Source organism: Taeniopygia guttata, chromosome Z, assembly GCF_048771995.1.
Source record: "Taeniopygia guttata chromosome Z, bTaeGut7.mat, whole genome shotgun sequence".
Taxonomy (NCBI): domain Eukaryota; kingdom Metazoa; phylum Chordata; class Aves; order Passeriformes; family Estrildidae; genus Taeniopygia; species Taeniopygia guttata.
Window position 1 is genome coordinate 9,043,227 of NC_133063.1, and position 20,526 is coordinate 9,063,752.

Genomic DNA, 20,526 nt, shown 5'->3' on the forward strand with positions numbered 1-20,526 from the left:
GTTTAGCACTGCTTTTGTAAATAATATTTTCTGTATCTCTATTAATGGGTCTGGATTTGTATTTATTCCCAGTAAATAATTGCAGGGCCTCATAGTCTGTTACCCATGTTCCTGATTAGCTGCACACTGTCTCAAACAGGATATTTTAGGGAACATTGCACTTGGCACCCAGCCACTTGGCATCCATTCTACTCACTGTGGAAATTAAGACAGTTTATTTTTACTAAGGGGTCAATCCATACCAAACTGCTAGAGATGCCTGGGATATTCCTGGGCTAATTTACTAGGATGGGTGCAGCCTTGGGGCCTGATTTGGACACTGGGCAGTCTCACTGTACCTATTACACCTACCTGTACAAATAATGTTGAAGGCTGCAGTGGATATTTGCCAGCTTGGAGCTACAGCATGGGTGATTAAAGACATGCCACCTAATATTTTCTAATGATGAGCCATAAAAGAGTATCTTTTAGCCTCTAACACATCTTCAGGAAGTTTTCAATTTAACCAGTATGTCAGAGTTCTGTGGGTTCTTCTCTTCCTGATGCTGGAATTCAAAGGGAAGACAGGATCTACTGTGTTTAACTCTGCTTTTAATCACAGGCCAGCAAGCCGCAAAAACCCTTCAAATATTTATCACTAATTTACTGAGGATTCTGCAGCTTCTTTTCTTCAGTGACTCCAATTTCTGGTCCTGTTAAAAGTTTTGAAATTTAAACAATAAACAACAGGAGGATCCCTTTTTGTGAAGTCAGATGCAAAGGTAGTGTCTCCCTCTTGTTTTCTGACTTAAGGTTGATAATTGAAAAATTTCTTCTCTCTGAATGCCTGTACAGCTGCTGTTGCTAAGATCTTGCACTGGATATCTCAGCTCAACTCTGCTTTTCTTGCCTGACATTAGGAAAGGGACAGCCTCTGACCTCTGAAGTGGATGTTAGCAGGCTAGAGGAACAGAAGGACCTTTTCCAAGGAAATTTGTCGCCTGCTGAAGGCTCAACACCTCCCTGAATTAAATGCAATTGCACACCATTCACAGTCTACTGATAAAAGTGATGCTTGTCCACCTAAACTCACCCCAGTAGTGTCGTTCCTGCAGCAGAGGTTTGCCCTCACCAAGAGATCATCATCGCTGCTGCACAGCCTGCACTGAGAGAATTCCGTGGTACCTGAGTGCTTCTCTCCGTATCCTTTCCCATATGCAGCTTCTGACAACTCTCTGCTTCCTAGCATCCTTCCCATCTTCTGTCCTGCCTGGCCACTTACACACAGACAACAGCCCACTACAAGGCACGTGTCCTGATCTGGTGTTTTATAGTTTCATTCTGGCATGTGCCTTTTCCCTGGCAAATTTCACACGTCCTTTGAACCATTTCAAAGCTCATATGCCTTGACCTTTGGTGGACTGGAGTCCACCAATTTAATACACCCCATTAAATTGTCATCTCTGCTTTTAGCTATGTTCTGTGACATCTCACATGCCTCCCTGATTGATGCTGTAATCTGACAGAACAAGGAAAGAATTTCAGTCTCCTTTGCAGATTTTCCTCTACATTTTCATTTACTATGCATGAGTCCCTGAAATGGGCAGCTTAAAACAATGAAAGAAACAGTAGAAAGATGCCATAAACATCTAGGAAAAGGACAGATTAAGCTACTGGTCACAATAGAATGTTTTGCAGTGACCTGAATTACTTAATTTTATCTCAATTGTTTGGCTGATCTAGCAAAGACTGAGGCGCTGTATGTAATATTCTTCCTTTCATCAGCAGGTCAGAGACACAGCAACGTTATCTTACCATGTTTGCTTTTAGGGTTTTCTTTGGGGGTTTTATGCTTTACAGTTCGGCAATATACTTTAGGAATACCTGCCCCATCACCAATATGAACATGGATATTCCTGCCTTGTCAAAGTCTGTTCTATTCTGGGGAAAGGAATTTTAGATTTCTGTGGTGAATGTCGCTTCTGTGACAAGCCAGTGGGTTTAAGCTGGATTCAAAAGAGGCATTTGTTTATGGAATGACCCAAAGAAGAGCACAACACCATCGCACACCACACAAAGACAACTGGTTAGAGACAAGAGAGGAGAATCAGTACAGGACAGGAATGAGTACTGACAGGAATATAAGTCTGTGCATTACTGTGACATGCTTTTGTCTCTGCACAAACACACTGAAGGCACTTGTCAGACTTTCTTCCTCTTCTGATCATCTCATTAACCAGTTCTTCCCAGAGAGCAAGTGCTCTTCAGGCAGGTTTGGAAATATGACTTTCTCATGGCGCACATTACTGGTGTCAACAAGAAACCTTTCTTAAGGCTTCATGGACATCTGCCTCACCATTTTGAAGTTTAAATTATAGAAGGATTGTTTCCAATTTTATTCCATTTATCAGGATATGAGAGTTTAAATTCGGTTGTCAGAAACTTAAATGGATTGAGAATAGTTTTTGAAGTCAAAATTATTACAGATCCACACCTTTGTGAGAGAAAAGAATCAAGATGCTTGAGGGAAATGGATTTGTTAGGATGGGAGAAAGACATCCTTGCTGGTGATTCACACTATAATGATGTCTGACTCTTTTATTCTGAGCAGGAGCTACAAAGAGATGATTTTTCTACCTATTGAAGAGATTAAATGAGGACATATCAGCACAGCTAGGACTTATTTTCTCTTTGGCTGTGTTCTCTCAGATATGATTTTCTAAGTTTCACATTTTACGAACAAACTTTTCCTGTAATTCAAGACAATACTTACTCAAGAGGTGAGCTGCTAAGGACAATACACTGTCATGTCACAGGATAACATATTGGACAAGTCTGTAAAAGAATGGGACTTCCAGACTCCTTAAAGGACATCAAACATAATATAATTTAATTTTTATGGGATGAAAACCGGCTGACTGAAATATGGCATTATTTATGCTATTAAGTCATTGTAAAATTGTGGTCTCCTCTGGGGAAGAAAGGCAACTCTCAGACAGGCCATGAGGCTAAAGATGCCTTAAATCTCCTCTCTTTTTCAACTTATATCATGCAGTGAGAACAGAGTTCAAAGTGGGTGACCCTCTTGAAAATGAGTAGTAGAAGACTTGCTATTCTCTAAGCCCTCAGAAACTTTCCAAGTATGATTGCTGCAGTCAACCTGCAAGGTCTTCTGTGTGAAGTGTCTTACTGACAGTGAAAATTAGCATTTTCTATAGGAAATATTCTGTTAATAATATTTACTATTTTCCCCATTAATTCTAGTGTAATCTGACCATGCACAATACAGAAGTCCAAGAACTAGTAACTGCAGCTGTTCCACCATCATTCACTGCATATCTGACAGGTGAGATTGTTGCACTGGCCAAGAAAAAATATTTAAGACTTGCACTGGATTTCCAGCCTGAATGGGGAAAGCCTGGGATGGCAATCTGCCTGATGTTATCCTAGAGATAATATCTATTACTAGGTATTTCTTATTTTGGTTGATGTGTTCATATGTTTCCAGGTAAACACAGATGTTAAAATACTACAATGAATAGTTAATTAGAGGAACTACTAGCCATAAAAACAATAATTGAATACTGTGACAGCAACAATGGTTTTGTGATGGACCACCAATGCCTCCTGTCTCCTTTGCTTGTGTAGGCTGTTCAAAGAACTGTCTACTCCTCACATGTACCAAGCTGCTCCAGGTGGGAGCTCTGAAGGAATGGAGTTAAAGTAATACCAAGGAAATTGTTCAAAATTTGTTCATGAAGAAAACAAGCTTGAGAGGGACAAGGGATGTTCAGGCTCCATTCCACTTTCCTTCCCAGAGGCTTTTTCATAATTCAAATGCCATAGGCTAGTTCAGTATATCTACAATGAGCTCTTCAGTCTCAAGGACCTTGCTCCTTCCAAAAGGGAGATGTGACAGTTTCAAGTGGAATGGCTCTTGCAGGAGATTTTCTTTAAAAGTTTGAAGTAAATCCAACAAAACCAGAACAAAATAAACCCCACATACCAAACAAAGAGAATAAACTTGTCTTTTACAGAAAGACCCCATCTGACATCCTGGCAGTTGCTATAGACTGTTCAATTTGACTGCATCAGGAAAAGAAAGTATTTTTTTACAAATGGCTTAAAGTTTTGTTCTTCGAGTGTCTGAGTCTAGAAGGTGAAAGCAAACCAGAAAATAAAATTGTGAAACAGATCTGCTTGAAGCATCACTATGTTTGTTCCTATTCATTAGAGCAGTGAAAGCTTTAACAAATCTCTTACAAACTGAAGCCAGAGTATAGCAAAGTGGCATAGAACTCTGCAGGACAAAGAGAGGCTTTTCCAGAACAGTAGAATCCCAGAGAGGGAATCTATATTTGGGAAACAAAAAACAGGGATAAATGGCTTCTACTCTTTCTTTCACTCTCTATAAAATTTCCTCTGAATACCTGGTTTTTAGTCCAGCATCTAAATCACAGGTACAGAAAAAAAAAATTAACCATTCCAAACTGACTAGGTTTTTTTCCTGATTGAAGAGAAACAGGTGTTTTGTTCTGTTGCAAATCAGCTGTAATACGTTTGTAAGTTTCACTTCTAAAAAATGCTAGTGCAATAAAAGTGAAGAGTAGATAGATAGGATTTTTTTTTCATAATATTACATGATTAGGAGTCTGTATGAGAAGTAGAGGGACTTTCATCAAAGGAAGACTAACTGTCTTGCACAGTGTAGTCAACATCCTAAGTTATAGTTAAAAGGGAGGTAATATCAATGCTGTGGAGTTAAGATTTGGAACTTTGGTTTACTGCAGTTCCTTGCTTTTTTGGGTATTCTGGCAAGGAAGCAGAATAGCATGCCTTTGGTCTGAGGATGACTTTGTGTTATGGGGTAAAAACAAAGAATCCTGTGCCTGTGAGTACATAGATGGATTTTGTCATGACTTTGGCAAGGACCCTTTGAGCCTGTTACTAATGGGTTTGAATTATATGGGTTTGCATCACTGAACTAACAGCATTAGGTGTTCTCCTACTGTATTTTGTAACTGACAATAGATAATTTTCTACTCCCACCAGAGTCTCAAGGACCAACATATCCCAGACCATTTCCTGTTGGTCTGGGAATGTCTGCAAAGCTGGAGACAGACAACGCATAGGACAACCTATCTGGGCAGCCCATTCCACTCTTTGACCACCCTTGCAATAATATTTTTATTCTTATGCTTTAACAAAATTTCTCATGTTTCAGCTTCTGCCCATTACCTCTGATTCTGTGACTGGATAATGCTGAGAATTTTCAGGCTTTGTCTTCATCATTCCCTTCCCTCAACTACTTACACATTAGTACTGCTCTCCTGAGCCTTCACTTCTGAACATTTACAGTTCTCTCACCCTCTTCTGGTACAACAGATCCCCCAGTGCCTTCACTGAACTTTCTTCAGAAAGTTCAGGTCTCTGTAGTACTGCAGAACATAGAACTGAGCCCCCACATTCCAGCCATGCCTTCAATGCTGCTGAGAGAAAGAACAGATGGATCACATCCCTTGCCCTGCTGATGGTTCTGTTCTTTGTGCAGTCCAGGCTGCTGGCGGCCTGAGAGTGGCTCATGGTCACCCTGCTGTCCACCAGGACCCCCAGGTCCTTCTCTGCACTGGTGCTGTCCAGCAGCTCCCACCATTCACATCCCTGATTCCTTCTTTCTTCTTCTCAAATGTCAGAGTGAAGCAACCACCCTCGTTCATTCCTCACTTATGCAAATTATGGAGTTAACACTAATAATCTTCAGAATACTTCTGGATTCTTGTTCATCCTTAGAATAGGTCACCATACTTTATGTGGATATTAATGCATTAAAAGAAAGAAAATAAGATAATGGGTTGGACACTGCTATTTGTATTTGTGTCACTATTAAAAAACTAGCAGCTTCTATGGATCAAAAAGCGAAAATATATTATCCCAGAAACAGACAAAGCTCATACTGATAAGACATCTTTCTTGAATTTCTATTATTGCCTATATTTATACAGACACTGATAGAAAAGACATTGTCTAAGTTATTAACCATCTCTCATATTACTTAGAATGACTTTTCCATTTTTAGTCACCATTGTTTTGAATTTCAAAGACCTTTTTCAATGAAAATTAGAAAACAAATTCTCTGAATCTCTGATCCTTTCTCTTTTTAAAGTGATTTTCTGCATGACAAAATCACACCCACAGTGCTGTATCAAGCTCCTAATTATGGCCCTCATTTAATTCATCTACAGAGGAACAGAGCAATCTGTCATGAACAATTTGGAGTTAGACAAATTCCAGCAATGCTGGAATCAGAGACGCTCAGTTCCTTGAGCATCTCACCAAGCATCAGGTAATATCACATATATATGTGTATATGTGACACATATACATATTACTATAATATGTGTAATATGTGACACCTGACTACTTGTGTGATTGTGGACCAAAAAATGCTTTCTCTGCTCCTGAGACCTGCCAGGCAAAATTGCAAGGACACACCAGTATGCACTTGTCAACCTGTGTACAGTTGAGGGAGTAACTTCACTAATACCAGGACAATGTTGGTTTACTGAATTTATCTGTGGTTTCTGTCAGAGATAGCAAACTGTAATAGAATTATGTGAGTTTGTGGGTTTTAAGTTGGGTAATTCTCTGGAGGCTGCCCTGGCAGGGGAGACCCTCTTGGTGTAGTTCTGTGTTGGGAACAAGAGACACAATGGACTTTTTTGGTCTTTAGTTTTTGTTTATTGTTATCTTATCAAAACTTTAGCATGCTGTCTGCACCCAGACTTTGTATGTGTGAAAACAGCACAAAAAATGGTTAATAACTTTGTGTTGTAAGGTCTTTTTAAGTCTAATAAAAAACTAAACTAACTAATTAAGAAGTGATACTTAAATTATTTTTTGTAACTTAATAACTGACCCTTAAAGACTCTTAGTGTAGATTTTTCTACCTAATTACAAGATACCACTAAAACTTAAGAAGAAAGAGGAAGAAGAAGAGAGAAGAAAGGAATTTAAGATAACACCCTATATCTTCCATCTTGAACCCATCTATAACATACTAAAAATCCTAAAACTTAAATTTCTCACCCATGTGACATACTACACTACTATCTACAATCTCTATAATCTATTTTACGTTTTTGTGGTTTCTAGTTTACCTTGAGGCTTTGGAAGTTTTCTCCATGAATAAGGTCAAAGTCAGTGTTGTCTTGGGAGTCAGAGCACCCCAGGGCAGACAGGGCGATATTCCCCTTGCCCTGGGTTCCCACAGAATTACAGTACTTTGTTTTCCATCTTGAATGCAACTGCGTGTGAAACATGCTCTTACGTAGTTTTCCTGCTTATATTTACCCATGTGAGCCTGCATATGAAGTTTAGGCTGCAGGACCCCTTGTTACTCTAGTAACCACTTTATTTCAACTCAGAATATGCACTGAGAGGATTTCCCACACTGATCCAAGATGGATTGCAGGAGCAGAACTAGGGCAAAGATGCAGGTATTGTCTTCATCACCAAGGCCTTCTTTGTTCTTCCTCCTAACCAGGTGAAATTTCCACTCTCCTTATATACAGCCCAATGTTATATAGCCCAATGTTATATACATACAGCATGATCTAGACAGAGACTTAAGAAATATAGTAATATATGTGGTAGCATGTACTTCATTGAGATTATTAGCATATGATACATTTTAATATGTAAATAATGATGAATGAGGCAAAAGCTCATTTTTAACAGTAGCATCCTTCAATGTTCTGGTGATACAATTTCTTTTAGTTCCACACAGCTCTTCAGAGACAAAAAGAGGACCTTTCTGTCTCCACCAGACCATGTACTCCAGCCATCTTATATTTTTTCCATGTCCATTATGCATTTCTTCACCTACAAAGATAGCACAGTGAGTACACAAAGCACCCTGTAGGTAATAAGACTTCACCCTTGCCTGGTCTTTGTCCCACACAGTGGTGTTCCAGCCCTAGGAGTGATTAAACCTCATAACCAACCTGAAATGTTACATTTTGGCCTCCTCCCAGCTCCTTTGTAAAATAATTCAGTATTTCAATATAAGAGGCATTTGAAATGCACCATTCTTCCCTCTGGTAGAAAAGCTGTTCATAATTACAGCCATTTCTTAAGTTAACTGCAACAATATTCTGATGGGAGGTGTTCTTTCATCTGGCATTAGCCAAAGGAAATGACTTTACATCTGCATTAATTTACATATACATTAAACTCATGACAAAGCAAATTTCAAAGATAAAGCACCATCATCATGTCTCTGCTTCCACTGCCTGTGCATTTCTTTCCTGTCCTTCAGTTTGACCAGCAGGTCTCAACTCATCCATAGGGGTCTCTTCGCTTCCTCTCCTGGCTTCTTACATATGGAGACCAAGGATGTAATCCCTTCCAGCCTTAGCAAGATGGAAATAGCTTAAAAAATTGAAATCAAAGGATGTAAGCCACGACACAAGGAACTTTCCCAAAATGTACATTATTTTTGTAGTTTGGTAGAGCCAGTCAGCACAGACATTAACTTAAAATTGCTTAATCTGCTTTCCTCCTTTGTTAGTCAACCTTAGAGAAACAGCCTTGGTGTTGGTGCTCTCTTCAACACTTAAACTGATAATCAGTGGTCAATCAGCTACCGTTCAGAATGTACATGCAAACAGCATTGTGAAAGACAAAATGTGTGCAAGCATGTGCCATGCAAGCATGTCATGACATCCAGAATGCAAAGTAAATAAAGGGGCACCAGAATATAGCACATCTGTCCATCTGTCTGTCTATGTCTAAATTTCTAAGGCAATCAAAGACCAACTGCTGATTGGAAATTAGATTTGTATGTCGAGAAAGAAACCTGCTTTAAGACCTGACTAAATTATTTTCTGTCACTTGAATTAGATGAAACTCTTAAACCAAATCAAGGGGTGCTGAAGAGAGACAGCAGCATCTGAAGAGGCCGGAGGGCATAGGGAATGTTTTGGAAGTTGTGCAAGTGTCTCAGATAATAATGAAAATAATCAAAGGCTTCTCAGCTAGAATAACTTTCTCCTTCAGGAAAAACAGTACTGACAGAACTAATGGGCTTTAGAAAAGCATATACAAGCCGGGAGAGTGTATTTAAAGTAACTGTTGGTGAAAAACAATATAATTAGAACTCTGTGTTTGCTTTACAGTCACAAATTGTTGCAATTTGCTTTGCTCTCTGGTTTCCTAGGAGGTAAAAGGAACAGGAATAAATTTCCCTCTGGGCCTTGGTATTTTATCCAAGAAAATTTTGATCAAACTCGCTCATTATAGATAAACTGTCTCACCCGTGGACATTAGAAGGATGTATGAAACCCGTTCTTTACTTTGAAAGAAGATATTTATTATAATTTCATTCATCATTTAAGTCCTCCTTCCCTGCCTCCCTTCTTTCCTCCCTCCTTTCCTCCCTCCCTCCCTCCCTCTCTTTTGTCCTTTATTTCCTCTACATTTTCTTATGACTAATTCCCAACTACCACAAATGTTTATACGGCTATAAATACAGTCAGCAATTTAAACTCAATAGCCAAATTAATGCTCTTTGGAAAAAATTATCTCACTCATTAGCATCTTGCCTAATCTAAAGAGTTTCCACTGGATCCCTGCGCAATATCTTTCATTTTCTCTTCAGAAAGATGCCACCTCCTTGTGTCAGAGTGTGTTTGGTGTGTCCGAGGTGGAGTTGCTTTTCCCACAGCGGTGCTCCCAGTGCTGTGCTTTGCCGTGTTTTTTTTTCATTATGTTCTAGTTTGGTTTTTTTTTTTCTATTTTTTTTTCTGTGCTTGCATGCCCTAAACAATTTATTTAGCTTTATTTGTGCTTTCACAGTGCTGTGCTCTGTATTGGTATGCAGCATGTACACCACATGGAGTGAATGCTCCCACAGCCTCAGAGGAGGTTGCCTACAAAAGCCTGTTCCTGATGCTTTTTTGTTATCAGCAGAATTAACACAGAGGGGTTTTTTTCCCTTTGGGCTCTAGGAAACATCCCTGAAAGTGACAGTATCTGTTCCTCATGGCAGGAATCACTCCAGACAAAATGCAAGGGAAGCCTCTTCCCAATGCAACGCCTATAATAATTTACAAATAATAATTTGTAAACATCCGGCTTTACATTCACCAGAAGATGTCCTTTTAAATGGGTATCCAACGAGAAGCTCTGAAGATTTTAAGACATATTCAGAATCAATACATAGGGTCACAGAGAGACAAGAGTAACCTTATGCCTTCGGGAAAGGCAGTAAAATATGCTGTCGTTTTTACAAAACACAGGAAAATAGAGAGAAGTTGCACTCCTAAAAGTGATGGAAGCCCACTCACATGTGATAAATGACTAATTATTTATGAAGTAACTAATCAATCTACCACTGAAGTAAAAACAAACCTTGAAATGGGAAAGACAATGTTTCAGCTTGGTCTTGAGGATGCGAACTGATAAAAGTATTAAAATCATCAATAAAATCAATGTTGCAAGACCCTAGACTCCAGGCAAGTGGAGGAATCTGCGAGGAATATATTTAACCTTACAAAAGAAAAAAGATTTCATTCATGAAAGAAGCCAAAACCTTTGGCTTTTCTAAGAAAAGATTAAATTGGAAGCTTGATCTCCCCAGGCAGCATCTTTACAAAAAGACCTCTAGAACATTATATGAATTGATTCAACTTCTCTGTGATTTTTGCCCCAAGGTGACAGATTTTACCAACAAACACAGAAGAAATTTAAAGTATTGGGTTATTCTCTGTGTATTTCAGAAATTTCCAACTATATTACAACTGCACAATACACACAAGTTTCCATTTTCTGCCTGAAATGAACTCTGCATTAAAACAATGAAGAAAGGAAGAAACCTTTTGATGGTAAGCAGCCTACGAGAAGGATCAGCTGGCTTGTGGCTAGTTTGGAGCTGCAATCAAGACAATGGAGGTGGAAAAAGCAGAGCTAAAGGCAAGTATAGGCAAATGCATGGCGAGGTTTTTGCATCTATAGAATCTGTTAGTTCAGGAAGGTCAGAAATTACATAGAAGTATGGTTTTGTGTAGTGCTTTGTAATTGCTGTGGACATATGGTCCTACTGAGGAACACATCAACAACAGGTATGATAATCTGAAATCATTTCTTTCCTTGCTCAACTGCTAAAACATTTGTGTCAGACAAACAAATTTTTCTGCCTGTGGATAACAGAAAGCAGTCAACAGAAAAAAAAGTTTTTTACCTGAAAACCTTTCTTTGTCTGTAGGTAAACTGAGTATATCACTAAGCATAAATCTGCATCATTTCACCAACATAAAAGTGATTTCTGAGTGGTTTCAATGAGCTGAGAAACTGGCCTATGCACCCACATGAGAAATCCAAAGATGTGGGGGCCAGGAGAACTTATTGAACAGTGAGAAGATGCTGTGGGTAATTAAAATTGCTGTTGAAATGGTGAAAACAGTGTCTGCAGTTATACAAGAAATGAAAATTTTGTCTAACAGATCAGATATCATCTAATTTGGTTTTCACAGTTAATTCATATTATGTCATTTTAATATAATTTCATACTAGCTCAATTATATGTTATTTCATATTACCCCAAATGAAGTGCTCAGCACTTTAAAATGTTATGTATTTTCTTGAATCTTGTAGATTGGATAAGTTAAATGACTATTTAAAGCCTCTTTACTGAAGCTGAAGTGCAAAGGCTTTCCCCTCATACTGGAATGGGTTAACAGGGTGAGTGGTTGTGACACAACTCACACAGGGGATGCATGAGGCCACTATAGTAAAGTTTTGTGCCTGGATCTGAGTTTCCCACGGCTATTTCCCACAAAGACAGGGGTGTGTCACACCTGGGCTACTCCCTGCAATATTGTGAACCAGGAAAGGCATGGAGTGTTGGAAACATCTACGTAAAGCAGTGCTGTGACACCTGAATGGGAGGGACCCCTGAGTTCAGTGGAGTATTATGGCCCATTCTTAGAGACAAATCTGTGATGAGAAAAGGTACTGTTTTTGTCTAAATTAGTAAAACTGGCAGGAAATTAGGAACTCAAGGTGTCCTGTGGAAATGAATTGACTGCAGGAACCAGCTGAGGTTGGCTGACTGCTAAACCAGGCTCAGCCAGCTGACATTTTACATTCAACTGACAGCTTTTACAAAAACCTGTGCCTTAAAACAGAAAGCTTGAGAGAAAAAGATTGGAGGAAACAATGCAGTGTGTAGCAGCAGAAGCCTGCATTTCTTTTCCACGTTTTTCTTCAGGTAAAGAAGGCTGTGTATCATTCACCCGTGCCCAGTTCTCAGACCCAGGATAAACGTGAAAGTCTGTCAGGAGGTAGTTGCCTGCAGACTGAACAGAAATGACACCTTGGAAGTAATGGAGCTGTTTTCCAGCTTGCCAGTTCATCAAAGACAACTGGGATGTGAAGTCTCTGAAATCTCTTTAGCAGCATTGAGCAGTTTGGAGATCTTGAGAAACCCATAAAATTTCTTAGTTGCAAAGGCAGTGGGAAAGCACACAGCAGTGGGAGCAAAGGAGAGATCTCACAGTGTTTCCAGGTGCTCTTTTACATTCTCCAGCCTGTGACATGCCGGTCTTCACAGCCTTTTTTCAGAACAAGGACCCTTTCTCTCAGTGCTCAGAGAATATGTTGTTCATAAATTAGCACCTTTCTAATGGCAAAATGCAGGAATTTTATGGAGTGAAAACTGTTAGGGAGGCCAGTGGAAAGGTATTAATTGCAGTAAAGCCTGCACTTTGTGTGTCAGATATCAGGAAGGCTGGTGTTCTTCGTGCAGCACATGGGCTGCACTACATCAAGAGAGAACCTGATGTCTATAGCACCAGGCAGCAATCCAGAGAACATAAATTTTCTAATTTTCATTTGATTGTGCATGTAGCCAGGGTTATGAGGTTATCTCTTTATCCTGCTAGTCAGTGTTGTATTTTCTGTAGCTCCTGAGAGTACATAGACAATAAATTCCATGGTAGTTCGACAGGTCATGCATCCAGACTGCTGAGCCCATGACTTTTAACATTGTGCTAGAGCTGTGGTACTCACCTATTGTTCCTTCTTGTGAGCTCCTTTGAGAGTTAAGGAAACTGTTTTCCTCTTTTTACCAGAAAAAAAGTTTGTGCCAAGATGGGTGTTGAACTATTTTACAAATAGCAAATGATAGGATCAGAGGGGAAAAAAACTCAAGTTGCACAAGGGGAGGTTTAGAATAGATATTAGGAAATATTTCACCCCTGAAATGCTGGTCAAGCATTGGAACAGGCTGCCCAGGGGAGTGCTTGAGTTGCCATGCCTGGGGAGATTTAAAAGCTGTAGAGATACAGCACTAAGGGACTTGGCTTTGTCATGGACATGGAAGTGTTGGGTTAACAGTTTGACTGGGTGATCCTGGAAATCTTTTCCAACTTAAAAGATTCTGTGATTCTATGATGACTCATTTGACACCATCTCAGACTGCTGGCATTTTTTCAAGTACATGCCTGCCTCCAGAAGGCTCCTCTTTTATAGACAAGGGATGGAACTGAATCTCAGGGCACAACCTAAGCAAACAGCTTTTCACATGCAGACATGGAGTACAGCTTTAAATGTGGATATCTGAATTCAGTTTATTGTTTGAGCTGATGGCATATTCAGCCTGACTGTATTTTTTGTTTCTGATGCATTGAATCCTAGAGAAATCTGGGAAGAAGAGGCTACTGACAGCAGTTAAATGAACTTGACAATTAGGGTCAATTTATAAAAACCTCTTCAGCAGATGTGACAGAAGAGCTTTTTGTACCAAGCCTTTGGAAATGTATCATTTCCAATGACAAAGCTAAAGGGACAAAATAAGAAGCTGGGAAAAGATTGGAAGGCACAGCTGTGACATCTGTGTGTGTGCCCAGCTAAGCACTTTGTACGACAGCACTTTAAGAATGGAACTCATCACCTAACCCTCTTCATGGCTGGACTCATCCAAAGGCCTCTTCCAATCTAAAATATTCTATGGTTTATTTCTGGTCACTTACAAGCCACTCCACTCATTTAACTCTTGATGCAACTAAGTAAGCAATTGAAAGCTTATCCCACTCACTAGAAAAACAGAACAGGTTTTTACTCTCAGTTATCTGGAGTTGACAGTAAGAAGTAATATGAGATGAAGCACTGAATATAGAAAAGTGAGGTCATAAATTACTTTATGAATTCATAACCCCATCCACAGATAGCACTGGATGCAAATTTACAATCTATCATGAGTCCCCTGTCTACCCCCTATTATTTCCTGTTTGAACAGGTTTTTTTCCAAGTAATTTTCAGCTTCTTCCAAAATAATCTGTGTCTCTGTTGTGATTACCTGTCTTAGCTCTTACTCTTTTTTGCAGTTAAGGTCTTGAGCAAGCCTTCACTTCAGCATGTAATTAAATTTACAGTATTATTCCTGTACACAATGTCTGTGGGGATGGGTAGGCTTCTCAGATACTGCCTGGAAACTTGCTTGAAGGTGGGTAGTTGACCCTGACCCACCCTAGCCATTGGCTTGAAGGTTCTAAACTTGTTCTTAAACCATATTTGTTGGGTTCATGGGGGTTGCCTGCCTCGGCACTGGGATAAAAACTTTTCATTTTGCACTGCCTTCATTGCTTTTGTTTGCCCTTTTAAAAGGCTTTGCTACCCAGACTCCTGGCACTATCATCCACAGCAACTCCTCAGTGCTGTCTTCAAAATGCCTGGTAGCTGGCTGTCATGGTTCTAAGCCCAGCTGGAGATGAAACACGATGCAGCCACCCACTCAACCCCACATCTCTTCCCACCTCCCCGGTGGAATGGGCAGAAAAAATCAAAATAAAATTTGTATCTTGAGATTAGAACAGTTTAATAATTGAAAATCAAGTAAGAGACAGTAATAATGGGAAATTATAATAGTAATGATAAGAAAATGGAAAAACAAGTGGTGCAGAACGCAATTGTTCACCACCTGCTATGCTCCCACCCAACTCCTTCTGTGTATTCCCTCACTGGCAGAGCATCAGACAAGGAAAAAAAGCACTTGACTTAGAATAAACAAGACTTAACTGAAACCCAAAGCATCAGTTTATTATCAATGCCATTCTCATTCCAAATCAAAACACAGCACTGTAACAACTGCTGAGAAAACTTGGCTCTACCCTAGCTGTAACCAGGATACCAGCCCATGTAATTTGACTGGAGCTTGGGCTCAGCATTTGTGGAACACCCATGCATGTCAGCAGAAGGCTTTCCAGAGCAGGAGAAGATGTGGTAGGATGTTCATAGGTTGTCTGAGACTGGCTGCCAGCAGAAAACACCTTCCTGTTTGCCTCATAATGATGTCACCACAGGATGCTATCCCACTAGAATCACTTCTGCTGACATTTTTAGAGCATCTTTTCCCAGAAGTTCAAAGGATCCGTGTCCCCGAACTGGCTTTGAGAGACCCCTGGAAATTATGGTTATAACTCTTCATAAATCCGCATAATGCATCAGTGTAGCACAAAATTGTTGCACATGGTAAAATAGATCACATCTTCATTTTAAGCACCAAGTTGCATCTACAACTACTAGACTTATTCCCAGTAGGAAAATGGTGAACATTGTACTTCTTTAACTGTCTCTTGTCAGTCTGAATTTCTGAGGTGCATGGCCACCAACTAAAATAATTTTAAAAGCCCTGAGTGTTTCAGAGCTTGTTTTACCTTATGAACTGATGTTTAGCCGTGTTTTTCCAATAAGTACGGCACTATAACGATGTACTTAACACCACTGTTATAGGTGCAAAAAAGTTGTGTGTTATCAAGTCTGCCTGCAATTTCACATTCATCTCTGCCATAATCACCTAGTCCTCTAAAGAGGTTTCCTGTCACCTTGAATGATATTTAAAGTCCTGGTTTGAAAACTGGGTTGCCGGGTTGCCATTTGCCCTCTGTTCAGAGCAATAACTTATAGCTCCCAAGTTTTCTGGCTTCCCAGGAACGCAATGAATGTATTTCAGTGGAAGCAGTGATGCAGGCATGTCTACATGCAAACTACTGCTACTACAGCCGTGTTAGAAATGCAATGTTTGACTGTCATTTGTATCTCTCACTCCCATCGTGCCCACTCTCCTCCAGGCCTCCCCCTGAACTTCAAAGGCTTGTCCAGCTGCCTTGTAAAGTAGGTTGAGGACTTAACTTTTCTTTTACTTTTAATTGCTTTTTATTCACAGTCAGACTTCATTTCTTAATGTCCCTAGCTCTGGTTAAAGAGTATTTTCTATTGGATATAACTTTTCTACATTATTATGAATATATGCATGTATATTTAACTAAGGTAGCTGCCTTTATGTATCTATATACCAGTATATTTGTGCTATATACAGGTATGGTGGAGTCAAGACACAGGCAATCACATTCCAGTATGAAAATACCTGGGGCACAACACTTAACCAAATTCTTTGCCATGAATTGTGGCTGAAAGAGGTGTTTTTTTCTATATTTAATGTATAGGCTTTCTTGCTATGAAACTCTTATAGAACAGATAGGAAGGGAGGGACATCTCATGCTGCCAACCAGTCACAGGGCAGCCTGTGAGCACTGGCAGTATTATGTGTTTTGAAATCGTGACAAATCAGGGCAAAGATAAGTGGGCACACAAACTTCGTGACTGAAAGAGGGGAGGGACCTTTGGAGCATGTGACTGCCTGCAGGTAAGAATTGTAATTGTAGTATTTCTGTGTGCCCTACCTTGTCATTCAAACTGTTACCCTCTTGATTCAAACTGCTTTTCAAGCTGCCTTTTGGGAACCTGACATATTTCCATACTTTCTACCAGCAGAATTCCAAAGGACTGTGAGAGAGAAGTCGGCATTTTTTTTCTGGGACACAGTTCATCTGACCTACTTTGCTACTTTAGGCTGATCATAAAGTGAGTCTAATTCACCCAGAGACACCTACTAGCCAGATGTTTAAAGTTATCTAAAGTGAAACATCCTAGCTCTGGGAAACTAGACATAAATTAGAGGTTATTAGCACCTCTGCTGGAGGAAAAGCTATGAAAGAGTTGTAGCACTCTGTCAGACAATCAAGGATGCCTCCAAGATACAAAGGAAATAGTAGAATAGCAAGCTGGTATGATTTCAAAAACAGTTTTGAGCTGCCAGACTTTGTCTCTCAGGAAAAGTTTCTAGGACATTTCTGGCTATGAAAATCTATACAACAAATCCTGAGACACCTTAGTTCTTGTGTAGATTTATTGCACATGGAAAAAAAAATAAATAAAGCAGCTACATTTAATCAGGGGTCTTCAGGTTGCCTCCTTTAACTTCTGTCACAGAAAGTCATTTATGGAACTAACTGTGATTGGACTATAGGCAGGCTCCAGGGAAGTCTCTTGGGATGCCTTAATTGCTTGAGTTTGGCATGAATAAGGCACAACAATGACTTTTCTTGTTTCATCTCTCATCGTCATTACCTTTCACCTAGAGCTTAAGGCAGAAAGTGAAGCATGCAACTAAGGGATTTCACAGGATTCTTAAAAGTGAAATGAGGAAGACAGCTATTATTTTTTTTTTTAACACTTCCCAGTCTTAGCACATGTTGTGTGTTCTAAGGAACTTGATGGCATGCTCTTTATCTTTTAACTAATGCTTGTTATTTTTTAAAATTGTGCAGCTGATGAATGCCTGCCCGGAGACAATTTTTTTTCTGCACAGTGGTAAGGAATATTATTCTTCTGTTGAAAAACAATCCTTTAATGTCTGCCAGCAGACTGTAAACCAGCTATCAGCAATGCCTAGAGCAGAGTCTCTTCTTTTGGTTCTAAATTGTGACTGGAGGAGGAAATAGAGGCTCTATAAAGGACAGTTTGATGGTGGTGGTCGTGGTGGTGTAGTTTTTTTCTGGTTTGTATGTTTGGAGCTTATAGGGAGAGAGGGCTGGGGTTTTGAGATGTTTGGAGGTTTGTTTGTTTTGGTTGGTTGGCTTGGTTTTGTTTTTTCTGCATGTTATTCCAGAAACATGTTTATGAAATTAATGTATGCAGGGAAGTGAACTTTCAATCTCATGGTCGTAATAAATGTTTTTGACAGAATGTGGTCTCTTGCCACTTCCTGCATAAACAAAGACCATTAGACAGAAATGAAATATATGAAGCAGTAACAAACTTGTAATGCACAGTGGCATCTCTGGAAATTAGCAACTATAAATTTAAGTTCTGTGTTATACTGAGAGTATGAATTAGAGTTCAAGATAAGTATGGAAGTAAGATTTTTCAGTTAAGCCCCCAAGATCATAAATCATGGAGGCTCAAGCTATCCTTCATGTAAAGCGGTTCTGATTCAGAGGTAAGAAACGAGGACTAAGCAAAGAAGAATTTGAGAAGACTGTTAGGTCTTCGAAAAAGAGATTTCACAGAGAAATCATACGGCTTTGTTTGGGAGGAATATTGTTCCTTTTGTGTATGCATAGCATGGTTTGATGATCCCCTGGTGATCCTCATGGTGTGCCGCTGTCTGGTATTTTATTGATGGCCTGCTTCTGGTGGAATAGATCATGATCCTTCACTAAAGCAGGTAGATTGTGGAGTGCACAGCCTACCACCCCAATGTAGCAAACTTCAGTGATATATTCCTCGTGCATGATATTTTGCTCTATTACTGCAGTGGGGATTTTTTCATGTAAAAAAGAAAGATCTCTCTCACTCCAGCGACAGTCGGACCCCTACCGTGTGATGTCTGTTCACGTCACATCCGAGGTGTCAGATTGTGATACTTTTTGGAGAGGTATCACTTACACAGAAATCAAAAGCTCTGGTGTGTGCCAGGGTCCTGTTGATAGACTTGAACCCCTTCTTTGGAACAGTTCGGTCCTGAGATATGAACACAGGATTTTGGAAGCCCACCACCTTGAATTTTACAATACTTCAAACAGATAAGGGATTAATTTTTTCAGTCTTTTCCCTGACAATTAGAAGATTTATCCTTGTCCCTTATGTGTGCTGCTTGGCCTGCTCTTTTGTTTGTGTCTTCATTTGTTTCACTTTGAAAAAAAGAAAAACACCTTACTGGGCCCAGAACCTGCACATCTCCACAGTTTGCTACTAGCCCTGTTCTTTCCTGCCATATGAGACCCATGAGCTCTGAAAACCCTGCTACCTTTGGCTGTGTTTTTGCTGCTGGAACACCTGTGGACAGTAACTCTTTTCTATCTTCCTCTCCCGTATGCAGGTTTGTCAAATGACTGCGACTCATGTCTTCCATGACTACAGCCAAACCTTTAATGGTGGTTTTCTCCCACTGGGATTGTTCAGATCTCTCTGCTATGTGGATTTGTAGTAAGTGTAGGTCTTTGGTGTAGAGAGTTGTATCAGGGCAGATGTACTGCAAAATCACATCCATAGCACTGTCTGCAGTCCACTCCCATTTTATTTCTCACTGCTGTTCCCTGCACATGTCCAGGTGTGCTCTGCTCACCACACAGGCAGCAGTGTAGCGCTGAGGAGTCAGAGCAAGCTGTCTTCTGACCTCTCAGCATCCTCACCACATGGGAGTTGCACACTTATGCTCGCATCAGAGAATAAAAAGCAATTTGTGCTTAACCTGAAATTAAATTCTCAGCACCATAGGTAGGGATTCTTGCAGAAGCTTCTGTCCATTTGGGCTGAGTGAGGCCAGTGAATCCTAAACACTTGATTGTTTTTGTCAGCACTGGAAGTGTTAGACTTCCACAATATTGTTGCTGTTTCATAACTGAGTAATATCCTGTAAAACTGGAGAAGACCTCACAGTGAGACAGTAGGGCTGTCTTTTCTTCCTTTCTCCTCTTACTTAAAATCTCCATAAGACCCTCTAGGCTCTGCCATTTGATGGGATTTTTTTTTCCCCAATTAAATTATTCCATTCCAAGATGGGTAATCATCATAATTAGAAGATTTGATAAGCAGAGGTTGTTCTAGATATTCACCAGCTGTGTCTCAGAAACAAAAGCACAAGATTCAGAAAGCACATGGCACTGCTTTCATCTAACTTCAATCACAGGAGACCCTGAGCAAATGAACCCCAAAATCCAGTGAGAGAGCAGCTCTGCCATTACCCACTTCTTTGACCTGAGAGAGGTAGAAAGCAAAGCCAGAGCAGAAAGGTCAGAGGTGAAGGGGTGTTCAGTGAGACTGGGACAAAGAGTGAATTCAAAAACCTGCAACTTGTGTCTCCTCTTGTGATGAACTGAGACACAGTAAAAAGTGCAAGAAAAAGGGTGCTTACATCTGAAATGCCTGAGACAGGAACCTGCTGATGACTGTATTGGCCCTCAGGGTCTGACATCCACACACAATTCCATGGTTGTTGTAAAGCAGATTTTACTTGGACCTCAGATGTGGAACTAGTGCCTGATGAAGCAGAGCATAATGTTTGTTATCCTTTTGTCCCCTCATGTGCCCATCATTCTGCAAAGTCCTGTCCTTCCTCACTCCAGAAGCAACCAACAGAGAGGGTAACCATGGATTTTTGTCTACCTCCCAGCTCTTTCTACAGGCTACAGCTCTGCTCACTTTTCA

The 20,526-nt window shown here is 40.0% G+C and overlaps 1 protein-coding gene and 1 long non-coding RNA gene across 2 annotated transcripts in view; one reads left to right on the forward strand and one right to left on the reverse strand.

Moving 5' to 3' along the window:
- Positions 1 to 14,260, forward strand: part of LOC121468133 (uncharacterized) — a 45,960-nt gene extending 31,700 nt beyond the window's left edge. The window contains exon 3 of the long non-coding RNA XR_005978134.2: positions 10,758 to 14,260. This is a non-coding gene — a long non-coding RNA (uncharacterized lncRNA). The remainder of the gene's footprint in view (positions 1 to 10,757) is intronic.
- The window catches only part of CPLX1 (complexin 1), a 199,807-nt gene that overhangs the window by 789 nt on the left and 178,492 nt on the right, over positions 1 to 20,526 (reverse strand).